The sequence below is a fragment of the Rattus rattus genome, chromosome 9, assembly GCF_011064425.1.
Source record: "Rattus rattus isolate New Zealand chromosome 9, Rrattus_CSIRO_v1, whole genome shotgun sequence".
Classification (NCBI taxonomy): domain Eukaryota; kingdom Metazoa; phylum Chordata; class Mammalia; order Rodentia; family Muridae; genus Rattus; species Rattus rattus.
In genome coordinates this window covers 14,653,699-14,666,947 of record NC_046162.1, presented here as the reverse complement: position 1 = coordinate 14,666,947, position 13,249 = coordinate 14,653,699, and the positions used below count along the sequence as shown (strand labels likewise).

General features: G+C 42.5%; 1 protein-coding gene and 1 long non-coding RNA gene across 22 annotated transcripts in view; both read left to right on the top strand.

The window, feature by feature from the left end:
• Rbfox1 (RNA binding fox-1 homolog 1) overlaps nt 1-13,249 on the top strand; it is a 1,521,216-nt gene that overhangs the window by 1,369,401 nt on the left and 138,566 nt on the right. The gene's annotated exons all lie outside the window — the stretch shown is intronic.
• On the top strand, nt 7,126-8,322 carry LOC116909245. The gene is made up of 2 exons (XR_004389061.1): nt 7,126-7,429; nt 7,552-8,322. It is a non-coding gene; the product is annotated as an uncharacterized LOC116909245 (long non-coding RNA).

Genomic DNA, 13,249 nt, shown 5'->3' with positions numbered 1-13,249 from the left:
GGATATTAGCCCAAAAGCCTGGAAGCTCCAAAATACAATCCACAGACCACATGAAGCTCAAGAAGTATGGGTGCTTCAGTTCTTCTTAGAAGAGGGAACAAAATACATGAGGAAATATTGAGACAAAATGTGGAGCAGAGACTGAAGGAAAGACCATTCAGAGACTGCCCCACCTGGGGATCCATCCCATATACAGTCAAACCCAGACACTATTGCTGATGCCAAGAAGAGCTTGTTGACAGGAGCCTGATATAGCTGTCTCCTGAGAGGCTCTGCCAGAGTCTGACAAATACAGGGGCAGATGCTCGCAGCCAACCATTGGACTGAGAATGGGGTCCCCAATGGAGGAGTTAAAGGACAGAAGGAGCTGAAAGGGTTTGCAACCCATAGGAAGAACTACAATATCAACCAACCAGATATCCCAGAGCTCCCAGGGACTAAACCACCATCCAAAGAGTACACATGGCATGACCGATGACTCCAGCCCCATATGTAACAGAGAATGGCCTTGTTGGGCATCAATGGGAGGAGAGGCCCTTGGTCCTATGAAGACTTGATGGCCCAGTGTAGGGGAATGCCAGGACAGAGAGGAGGAAGGGAGCTGGTGGGTGGGTGGGGGAGCACCCTCACAGAAGCAGGGGGAGGGGGAGGAGATGGGGGTTGCTGAAGGGGAATCTGGGAAAGGGATTAACATTTGAAATGTACATAAAGAAAAACAAGATCAGGATGTGTGAATAAACATGGAGATTGGGTAATGAAAGTGGAACTGGTTCACTGTGTTTGTTTTGGTAATTGTTCATGTTAAGGCGCAATATTAGTGTTAGGGGGAAACTGGCAATGGTATTCCAGGACACTGCATTCTGAGACTTGGGAAAAGGGTCAAGTGCAGAGGGGCTTGTTGCATGTGTGTGAAGGCTTGAACTTGATCACAGGATCCACACAGAAAGTGGGGACATAGTGGTATGCTTTTGTAATCCCAGTGCTGGGGAGGCAGGGACAAGCAGGTGCCCGGTGCCCCAAGCTGGCCCATCAGCCTGACCTACCTGGCATGTTCCAGGCTAGTGAGCAACATTGTTACAAAGGAGGAGAGCATTCTGAAGATAACTCCCATGGTTGTCCTCTAGCATCTAAACATATTTTTACACATGTGCACGTGCGCGCAGGCACACACACACATACACACACACACACAAACACACACACACACACACACACACACACACACACACACGACAATTTCTTTGCAATTCTTCCATAAACCTAAAACATTTTTTAACAGTACAAAAAAAAAAGGTTTTAAAGACACAAATTCCTACAATAGGCAGCATGACCTGGCTTTGCTCCATCTCTGTACCTCTGGCCCCATGCTAGATCCTATTTCCATTCTCTCTATGTCTGCCTCTTTTCCTGGCATGATCTGACCCCAGGCCCTTTGCATATGCTGTTCCTATGACTTGCTTGGACTTTCATTATAAATGTCATCTTCTGCAGAGCTTTCCAGTACAAATTTAAAGCCCAGCCAACACTCCTTGTTTTCTTTCTTTGGCTACTACCTGGCCCACTGTGTACCAGCTTCTCAAGCACCATGCCAGGACTTACCTAGATTTCTAGTTCCTTAAGACAAAGGTTTTTTAATGTCCTATTTTATCCATGATGCATTTGTAAAATGCAGAATTGAACCTAGCACATACTCGATGGATACATGTAGAGACTAAATACTGAATTCCAAATTGTAGAGTAATATTGACACTTGGTTGCTTTGGTGGCTGGTGTATTCTGCAAAGACTTAAGTAAGGTAGATATTTGTGGCAGTGCCATAGTAACTTGAAATGTAAATATTCACCTTTTGTGTATGTATGTGAATGGGTGAATGTAAGCACACATGTGTAGATGTGTGTATGTGTGTGCTCATATATGTATGCACACAGGGGCCAGAATCAATGTTGGCTGCCATTTCTTAATGGCATCCACTTTGGTTTAGGGGTTTGGATTTTTTATTTGTCTGTTTGAGTTTTTTTTTGTTTTACTTTGGAGACAGTACCATCCACAGGCCTGGGGCTCATTGCATTGGCTAGAGTGTCCGCAGCTAGTCCGAGAGATCCATCTGGACCAGCATGATAAGTACACACAAGTCATCTGCATCTTTACTTTATTGTTGTTTGCTGGTTTGTTTCACAAACATGTATTCTAGATTTTCAACTTGGGTCCTTACAACTGAAGGCAAGCATTTTAAGCACTGAGCTATCTCTGTAGTCCCCCAAATGAAAGCTTTATTGCCATCATCGATGCATCAAAGATAGGGCTTGAGCTTTGCCCAAGGTCGCACAGGTCCCCAGTCAAATTAAACAGCCCTGCATCTCCAGATACCATATTCATTATGATGTCCTATACACCAGACTCACACACTTCCCTCTTTTCATTAAAGCTGTAGCAGGTCACAAATAACTTTAATCAGAATAATGTAGCTCATCAAGATTAAGACATGGGGCATCTTATTCCCCTCAGTATCCCAGATCACTCAGACGCACAGGTACCGACCTTTTCAGAGCTCATACAACAGAAACTGGCCTTGAATTTCTCCAGCATGGGTCTGTTTCCAAGTCCTTCCACCTCCTACCATTAGGACTGTCACTAGAAGGCTGATATTAGGGAGACATAAACAGCTTAGAAGTGTTTACCCTTAACTGTAGAACCCACTCTCCTCGTTCCTAGATCTGTGAGCCTCTTCTAAGTTTGTTTCATTATTTGTGAATTAGACGCAGATTGAAGCACCACTTAGCATCATGGTCCCCAGTGATGGTAGCTAGACTCTGCAAATAACTGATGTCTCATTGGTGTCATTCCTCCTCCCACCTCACCCATGCACACAGAGTTAGGAGCTGTGTGCTGTGCTCCCTCCTCCCTTATGTGGACATGAGGATGAAGTGCAGCTCACCAGGCTTACCTGCTGAGCCACCTGGCCAGACTTTCACGTTTTATTTTAAGACAGCCTTAGTGGCTTTACTAGCTTTGAATTTCTTTTGTATTCCAAAGTGATCGTAAACTTGGTATCTTCCTGCTTCAGCTTCCTGAGTAGCTGAGGCCACTGTATAGAATGTGTACCATATAGAAAGGAAGCAAAGGAAAATGTAAATTGGGCCTAGTTGTCCAGGATTTGAATCTCAGCTATTAATTACTGAAGTATGCTAAGAGAATTGTAATGTGATGAGTTTTGGCTATTCAAGACCTTTATGTATTATGTGCCTGTCTGTGTCTGGGCCTGACATACGTACATGTTTGTGTAGATGTATACATGTGAATATGTATGGTATGGGGGTGTATATACACGTGATGCATGTGGAACCCAGAAGTCAACCTCTAGTGTCTTCCTTAATTGCTTTCTGCCTTACTTTTTGATTAGGAACAAGTGAATTTAAAACTCACTTGTTTTACTGCACCATCTGTCCCGTGAGATCCAGTCACCTTTCTTTCTTCACCTTTCTCTAGCTAGGATTACAGCATATGCTGTGATCTGACTTGTATATGGAGTTTAGAGATTCAGACATAGGCCCTCATGCTTGCCTGGCAAGAACGATACCAACTAAGCTCTCTCCATAGCCCTTCACAACCTATATATGCACTACCTTTTATTAAAGGCTATTTCCAGAGCACACTCCCACAGTTCCTAGGATTTGGACTTTAACAATCCACTGGAGTTCACATACACATGTTAACATCTCATCATATGCCCCGGACCCAAGCCAACTCAAGGTACATGTGCATACATGTGTGCGTGCATGCGTGTGCACACACACACACAAACATACAAACATACACATACACACACATGCACGCACACAGACAAGATAAGAGCTCTGGACTCTTAATTTCTCAGCACTCTGAGAAATCTGGTCCACAGAAAAATGGCAGAGCCAATCTCAGTCCTTTTAAGAAGGCATTGAGAAAAGGACATGGAGCTATGTCTAAGATAAGGTTGCAGCAATGTGGGAAGCTGCTCATGCCAGGGACATGCTCTAGGCTGTTATGTTAAACGTGTTTCACTGGTACTCTTCTTGAAAAGGATTGTCTCCTCCCTTTCACTTTCAAAAGTGAATAACATTATTGCAAGTTTTATATTTTATTTTATCATTAAATGCAGAGTGACTGTCACCTACTTAAGAAGGCAGTAATCCTATTTCCTCATAGCCAGCTTAGAAGAGCATTCAGAGGCCTTTCCTGAACAGTTTAGGCAAAGATAAAATGTTGGGAAAAGCAGAAGGGCGAGGCTAAGTGGGAAAGCCAGCTTAGGTCTAAAACTCAGTATAAAAGATGGAAACCCTGAATTATCAGAGGGAGCAGCAAACGCCCCGTTGCAGTGTTCTGTCTGCCAAGAAGTTCAGCTTCGCACCTGCATCGCCATCCATGTACCTAAGTCTCTCCAATCTTATTCCTGTAGAAACTGTGGCAATCCAAGGTCTGTAAGCAAGGTGTGCACAATTTCAAATAGAGAAGCCATTCAAAATACCTCCTACCGCCAGCTGCTACCCTATCACCTTCAAATTAGAAGTGCTTTTCTGAAAAGAAGTTTTATTTTGGGGAAAAATTGTCTTCCTCCAAGGGCAGTCCAGGGATGCAGGAACAACATACGACCTAGGAGATCCATCCCAAGGCTAGAATCTGTCCTCCAGACTGGTTTTCCTTTTAAGGAGGATGTAGAGTACAGTTAAGGATAGGTATCTCTAACCAGCCTGTCAAACCTGTTCACACCTATGATGCTTGAGCCCACAGTCAACATGGACATTGAATCACCAACTTTCCTCTTGTTGTTTGTAGCGGGGAGTCAGTAATCAATCGGTAATTTTTGAATAGGGTTGTAGTGTTGGCTAAATCAAAAAGTGCTCGTCATATAAACATGTGAACCCGAGCATCCACAGATCTCGCCTAAGAAGTCAGAGATGGTGACACATACCTATAATCCCAAAGCTGCAGAGATGGCAACATAAGAATTCCCAGGCAGTGTTGGCCAAATTGTTGAGTCTCAGATTCAGTGAGAGACCCTGTCCAAAACAATAAGGTGTAGAAGTGATTGGGAAAGACACATACTTTTAGTCTGCATACACATCACACACACACACACACACACACACACACACACACACACACACACACACACACACACACTGTCTTTGAATGAGTGAATTCACAAACAGTGGACCACAGCTGTGAAAGCCCCCCACCACGCACACACACACACATGTGCTTGAGTACTTGGTCCTATCTGGGGTTGCGGTTTTGGGAGTCTGTAAAACCTCTGGGAAGTGGGCCATTGCTGAAGTAAATAGGTTGCATGGAAGATATCCATGTGGTTGAGAGTCCAACCCTGCCGCCAACCCTCTGTCTGCAGCCTATGTTGAAGAAGTGAGAGGATTCAAAGGGACTCGTGATTTTACCACAATGGTGTTCTCTACTTCTGCACTCTCCCCACCATGAAGAATTGTGCACTCAATCTGTGATCCAGAATAAATCCTTTCTTCTTGAAGTTGGCTCTCGCCAATGGTTTGCAACAGAGATGTGAAAAGTAGCCAGTACATGGGGTGAAGTGATTGGTCCTTAGGCAACTGGCTAGGACACAGAGGACCTGCTCACAACATGTTTACAAGTCCAGACAAATAAAAATCCCATTTTTCTGGCCACGTGTATATAGAAGTGTTTTTTGAAATATAGATGCATACCACTCAAGTTGTCTTTGTGGATTTTTTAAACTTATTTTTAGTTTTAAGGTACAGGCCCTCATTTAGCCCAAGTTGGCTTTGAACTTGCAATGTATGTAAGAATAACTGGATTTTGCTGTGCCTGTCTCCACATCCCAATTGCACGATAATAGGTATATATCACCAAATTATATTTACATCATGCAGGAGACGGAACCCAGTTCTTTGTGCATCTAGATGAGCATTGTGTATACCAACTGATGTACATTCCCAGTCATAGGATCATTATTTAAAGCATTCTTCTTGGTCCTGTGGATTATGTATACATAACTTAAGGGTAAAGACCAGGAGTCTACTATTTCAGCCAGATTTTTCCAGGTGACAGAGGTGTTGGACTAGCTATGTCCATAGAAAAATCTGATGAAGCCCAGGTCAATCCATTCACAAATTATCGACTGTGGATAAACCCGTTCTTCATGTAGACCAAAACCTCAGTGCTATGCTTAAGGTGACCTGGAGCCACCTACCAAGCAAGGGTTTCCTGTCATCCAACTGATCCTTATCCTTGAGTCTTTGGGTCTTGACTTGTAGCACAGCCATGTTGTGGAGACACAATGAGGAATGAGCAAGAGGTAGGCTTGGATTTAAGCATGCTCCTTAGAAAACCTACTAGATGTCAACCATACTGCCATGTCATTGGCCTCCTATGTGATTACAAACCTCAGTAAAATAGAAACCATTGACTGCAGACTGAAACTTCCCAAATGTTTTCTAAAGCAAAATTGCCCTCATCTCTCTTTGATGCCCAGGGGCAGGTACTGATATTTCCCAAGCCTTTTCACTGGACATGGCTTTATTTCCAATTTCAATAGACCTTCATTGGAAGGACTAGAGACACGGAGAGGAAGTGGCTCATTCAAAATCACCTGGCACCACGTTTATTGTTTGGCTCTCACCACTTCCCTTTTCTCACTAAAGGCGTGAATGGTGCAAACAGCTACTGGAAGACAGGAGCAGGAGGCATTTCTCTTCCTCCTTCCTTGTCTTTCTTATCTTCCTTCTCTTTTCCTTCCTTTTCTTTATCCTCTCTGCCTCTTCTCCTCTTTCTCCCCTCCTCTTCTTCCGCTTCTTCCTTTCCTATTCTTTTCTAATTTATATTTTAATTATCCTCAATTATGTGTGTTCATCTGTACATGTGAGTGCAGGTATCATCAGAGGCATCAGAGCCCCCTCAGAATTCAAGTTATACGCAACATGGATGCTAGGATCTGAATTTAGATCTTTTGTAAAAGCACTATGTACTGTTAACACCCTACACCAGCACCTTTATTTTCTGTGTGTATGATAGGGCCTTACACTCTAGCCCAAGAATAGCCTGCAACCTAGCTTGTAGACCCTGTTAGCCTTCCACGCAGTCAGCTTCAGTATCCCAAATGCTGGTATTGTGGGTAACATTCATGGCAGAGCTTAGTCCATTTTAGCACTAAAGGTTGGTCTGGGCATCATTTGCACACCTGATGACTGAGGACCTAATTAAATGAGACTGCCTCAGAATTCACCCATCATCTCGTCTAGCTGAATTGTCAGTGCAATGTTCTTCAATGACTACACATTCGTTTTCTTACTTACATGACTTATTGTCTTTCCACATTATAGAACCTTAAATTCCCCAAGGAGTTGGAATGTATCTTTTCATCCTCACACCAAGCAATTGCAAGTGCTTCTAATAAAACCAACAGGTGGGGCTGGGGATTTAGCTCAGTGGTAGAGCGCTTACCTAGGAAGCGCAAGGCCCTGGGTTCGGTCCCCAGCTCCGAAAAAAAGAACCAAAAAAAAAAAAAAAAAAAAAAAAAACCAACAGGTGCTTTATAAATGGTCAACATTTGCCGTATTATAGACCCAGAACAGAGGGCGCTATGACCTATAGGACAAATCTAGTCTACTGTCTACTTTTGTAAATAAGCTTTGTTGGAAAGCAGTCTGGGTCACAGTTTACTTCTCTATGAACATATCACTGATGGCTGCATTAATGTCTATCAGTTATAGAATGGCCCACAGAGGAAAACTATTTACCCTAAGGATAGAGAATACCCTGGAAAGGAGCTGCAAGCATGTCTGTGTCATGAGTCATTCTCTTAGAACTTCTGTTTTTCCAACATGCAGGGCACTGACTTCACCTCACACTGCAATGCAGAAGAAATAAGCCCTGAGAAATAGGATTTGCAGCTCGAGAGCAAGCCAAATCGTGTCACTTTGCAGAAACTATGTACTTTATATGGCAGGATTCTTGCCTTATTTATGTGAAAAAAAAAAAACCCTATTGCATTTCACAGAGGTAGTAACACCATTCTGTGTTGTATATTGGAGGAAAAACAATTTTAGAACAAAGCTCTTGGAGCACGTGCTTCTCAGAATCATTTATAAAGAATGAGAGGCAATTAGTCAGGAAAACCCTGGATCTTCACTGAGATCAGCTCCATTTTTAAACTCACCTCCAGGTTCTAAAAGTGAATTGTTCTTTTGGCAGTTTTCTCAGCCCAAAAAATTATCATAATGTATAGAATTAACATTTGGTTCATTTAAATCTTGCATAATATATTGAGGGAAATCTTTAAGCTGCATGGAATTGAGAATTCAATAAAAAACTTTTTTTTCATCTTAAATGGAGGTTTAAGGTAGTTTCAGGTTTGGGTCTTCCAGGAGTATTAAAGACAAGCAAGGTATTTGGGCAGGGAGAGGAGATAGCTGCAAGAGAGTCACTACTGAGGAGGGCAGATGTACAGGCCTGGAGGGATCTGCAGGCTGGAGCTGGCCGATTGGGAGAATCCAAAGGCTTGTCTTTAGGATTCCAGAAAAAAGAAGCAAGCTTTCGTGGAGGAGGATTGTCCTTCAGTGAGGTGTGGGGAGCAGTTGACACTGAATAGAAGGTGCTGAATAGCAACCCAGTATCAGACATTGTCCTATTGATGCCAGCAGTCAATGGCCAAAATTGTCATAAGCACAAAATCATTTAATATACCTTCTAGCAGTAGTCATATTTTAACTGTTTGTATATGGCATGAAAAGCCTACACTTTAGAATTCACAGACCAAGAGTCATCTCGTCACTGTCACTCTTGCTTCGGATAAGCAGTGATACCTCACCTGTTCCATGTTTTCAGTCAATACATCCAGAATGATTGATCACATGAGGATCCTAGTGAACCCTTGTCTTATTTCCAAGTGTTTGTGAGTTCTCCCTGGCTATGTTACTCTGCTTTCCCTCAGATCTTACACTAAAGTCCATACCCCTGATGTGATGAGATCTGGAGATTGTATTTGGGGGAAGTAATTAGGTTAAGTGAGGTCATGAGCTTAGCGATCTCTCATAATGGAATTGATGATTTCCTCAAAAAAGAAGGGGAAGGAAGATATTCTCCCTTCCAATCGGTGAAGACACAGCAAGAAAGAATCGAACTATAAGCCTTGGTGTTACAGGTCTAGCTTCCCAAACAATGAGATGTAAGTGTATATTGTATCCCATTAGTGGCATTTTGTTTCAGCAGCCAGAGAGGACAAATACAGTCAGTCACCTTGACACCCACATCTTTTAGAGTTATGGGACCCCCTGATACCTTTCTTGTTCTTCCTACATTTTCAAAGGATGGAGAGAGCAGAAGAATCTGGAGTGAGTCCCTCTCAGACCTCTCACCCTTCTTTCTGAGGAATCCTATCACTTCAGCTGAGCATTGCGTTCATTTGAGCTGGGGGAAGTGGGATGTGCTTTTTCAAGTCTGCCTTACCCAGGTACAGAATTGGCCCTGCCCAACTAGAATGGGGTATTAACTATATCCAAAGCTATGTGATTAACTTATTTGTTTGCCTATAGAGCTTACCTGATAAAAGGCAGGAAGCTGGGAGACTGTGCAGCCCAGTTTTGAAGTGGGATTGTGAGAAAACCAGAGACGTGGGTTTTAATTCACATGCCCTCACTTGCTATTATTACTTTAATGGAAAATAACTTTTTACAGTCTCTCTCCATTTTAAATGGAGAAGTACAACATTGTCTAATGCAGGGTAGGAAGTTGATTGGATGTGCATGAATTTTCTAACGCCCCCCTCCTCCTCCTGGGCTCTGTTCTTTGTACACATTCAATATGGTTACAGTTTAGCTTAGAACATATATATTTTCCCCCTGAACTTTTTCAATTGCTTTTTTATCAGGTTTACAAATCAAATCAAATAGGTATATTGCAGAGCTCTGTGATATTATTTTTCGAGTTTATAGCACAATGTATTGAATTATGCCAGCCTGTGCTCTGGCCTTGCTCCTCTTTGCAGAAAGAGAGCAACCACAGCCTGTGTAAATTCACCCAGTACCCAGCATCACTCGCTAAATCAAGACCTGCCATTCAGGCTGCTAGAAGAGACAAAGCAAGTGTTTGTTACACAAATCAATTTGGTCCAAAATACATCGCATTGGGCACTCAACCATTGCTCAAATGATATTGTCAGCTTAATCAAATCATGCCTCCAAGACTCTCACCACTTTCTCCTTTTCTAAGAAACAACTTGATTGGTGGAGGAGTGAGAAGCAGGGGCTATTCAGAAGTACACATTTTATTTATTAGTGCGAAGAGTGTTATACAGAGAGGGGAGGAAGCTGGCAGGAAAGAAAAGATACCGTGTGTTTACCAATCCGCGGGAGGAAAAATCCATGATCTATGCGCGTCCTCTTGAGGGTGCCTGCGTTTCTAGGCTGTGGAGGCAGACGTCAGGACACATGTGCACAAAAAGACTGATGCACTTGATAGACTGGAAGGACTCTACAAAGACATACTGAGGGCCTACTGTGTGCCAGGAAATGTGATTCAAAACTACGTTTCACATCAGATTGGAAGCTTTTCTTGAAGCTGTCCATGTCTATCAGGATAGCTTGATAATTAAGCTCAAGCTTGGGGCCTGGAGTGATGGCTCGGCAGTTAAGAATGCTTGCTACTCTTTCAGAAGTCTAGTGTTTGGTTTCCAGCCTCCGCATCCATGTTAGCCAGCTCCCAATCACCTATGGTTCTGGTTGCAAGGAATCTGGTCCTCTCCTCTGGCCTCTTTATGTATCTGTGTGCATGCTCCTATTCACATATATAGACTCAATCACAAACACATAAATAAAGAAAATAAATCTTTAAAAGCTAAAAAAAGAGGGGGCTAAAGAGATGGGCTAAAGAGGGGGCTAAAGAGATGGGCTAAAGAGGGGGCTAAAGAGTTAGAGCTGGCCATTCTTCCAGAGACCCGGTTCAGGTCCCAGGAACCACATGGAAGCTCGCAACTCTCTGTAACTCCAGTTCAAAAGAACCTGGCGCTCTCCCACAGATATACATGCTGGCAAAATCTCACCGCACGTAAAAATAAATACATTTTTTAAAGTAAAAGAAAAAAAAGAGGAAAGGGACATTTTTCTAAAGTAAGCTAAAAATAATTATGACTAATAAGGGCTCAGGAGAAGACCCTAGAGACTCACAGGAGGCATCTGAAGTGGCTTGTTACGGGCTTGGTAGTCGGCCATATTAGCACAGATCTCACCCTGACCCCAGTACTGACCTCAAGCATAGCAATTAGAACAGCAGTGAAGCTTTCTTCCCCTGTATGTGTTTTGTAGTTGTCCTCTGTCCTGTCCTTAGACTTTCCTCAGCATCCTCACTTTCCTTTGGAGAGCTTGTGACAGGGCAAAAGCAATCCTATTCATGGGATGCGACATCCTGCTCCGTCCTAGCTGTGTGCCTTTGTAGAGGCAACTTCACCTCTCTGAGTTTCAGATTTCTAAATTGTTCTGATGGTTCCATGAGGCCAGGCATGGATCCCTAGCTCATGGTATCTGAGCAGAGTTTTTAATTCCCCAAGACTCTTTAGCTATTTCCACATTTTCTTTTAGAAACCAGCACTTGACCACAGCATTTGACAGCATTGGCAGTCAATGACCATTTGTCTCAGCCTGGGCAAGGCAGAAGCAAATGCCCTTCTCGATTACTGTTATACCTGGCATTTATGCATCTTCTAGGTAGCTTAAAAACTTTCTGCCCCTCCCCCAGCACATATACTTTATGCATTGGGTATGTAGCCTGTGTATCTTCAGGAATACAGAAATGAGTTAAGAAACACATATTTGTAAAATGACAAAAATAGTAACAGATAACAGTAGTCATGATGAAGCAAGAGTCAAAAATGGAAGACTTGTTGACTCTACAGTGTCCAAGTGACCTGCTTTGAGAATATAGGGCAAACTCTGAAAGGAGTCCACACTTCTATATATCCTTGCATATATTTCATCATTACGTGAAGCATTTAACTGGACTTGACTTAGTATCGTTCCATGCTGTGAAGCACTTCTCATCCTTGTCCCAGGAACTCCTCTTTCTCCCTCTCTCTTCATCCTTCTATACTTTGTCTCTTGATTCCTTCACATGAACTAAAAAGGTCTATGTGATGGAAGTTTCTGGAATATTGGAAATCCCAAATGCCTGTGCCTTGTTCTGTAGGTAATGGTGGTTTTAAGCTTTCTCTGTAGCAATGAACATTGCTGACTCTAATGAACTTCAGTCAGTGGACATCACCAAATGCACACAACATTTCTTTCTAGAGCTTCTACATTTTCCAGTTCCTTAATTCCCAGGCTCTTGTCCTTCCTCTGTCATCCCCTCATCAGGTCAGAAATGGCAAGTGGGCTGCTTCTCACATCCCAGCACATGTCACTAGCTTCTTTCTCTTCTCCTTCTAAAGACTTTGAAAGGATCTCTGTGTTTGTGCTAGCCTCCCCACGAGTCAGGGATAATCTAATTCATTCTCAGGTGATAAGTGATTTCAATTGTGTCCATTTAATTCCCTACCTCTTGTCCTGTACAGCCACTGTTTTACAGGTTCTATGTATTAGAACATCATTAAAGGGCCCTCTTTGCGTTACACTTGAACTCTTAAAAGTGCCCTATTATGACTGATGGAACGGATATTTTCCTCATTTAATCCAACTTTATTTTAAACAGAAGAACTAACCCTTAATTCAGTCATTGGGAACTTTTGAACTGTAAGTGGGAAATCTGGATATTCAGCTGTCATTTATTTCTGGAGCTTAAATATAGATCAAGGGTTTCCAATAAGAAATCAATGTACCCTGCTGAGATTAGGACCCGTAAGCATAACAGACACAATAAATGTCAAAGACTTGATGCAGAAAAAAATAATTTAAATGCCCTTTGCTCTAATGATGCATCTCAGTACTATGCTTGTTAAATAGGGTTAAGATGGTTATACGCTTAAATTGATTTCATATTTTGTTTCACTCTTAAAAACATGTGACTTCCAGACATTATAAAATTACATCTGCTGCTCATACTTTATTTTATTTTTGTTCAGGACTGCCCGAGTGTGCTTCCTCAGCACCCTTGAGCTATATCTAGTACTGGGTTATGCATACATGTATTTTTAATTTCCCAAATATAGCTTGGTTCTTGCTTGCTTTCTAATCATTGCCCGGTCCCTCTCCTTAGCTGGCTGCTGCCATAAAGAGCTGCACTTTCTCTCTGAATTCTA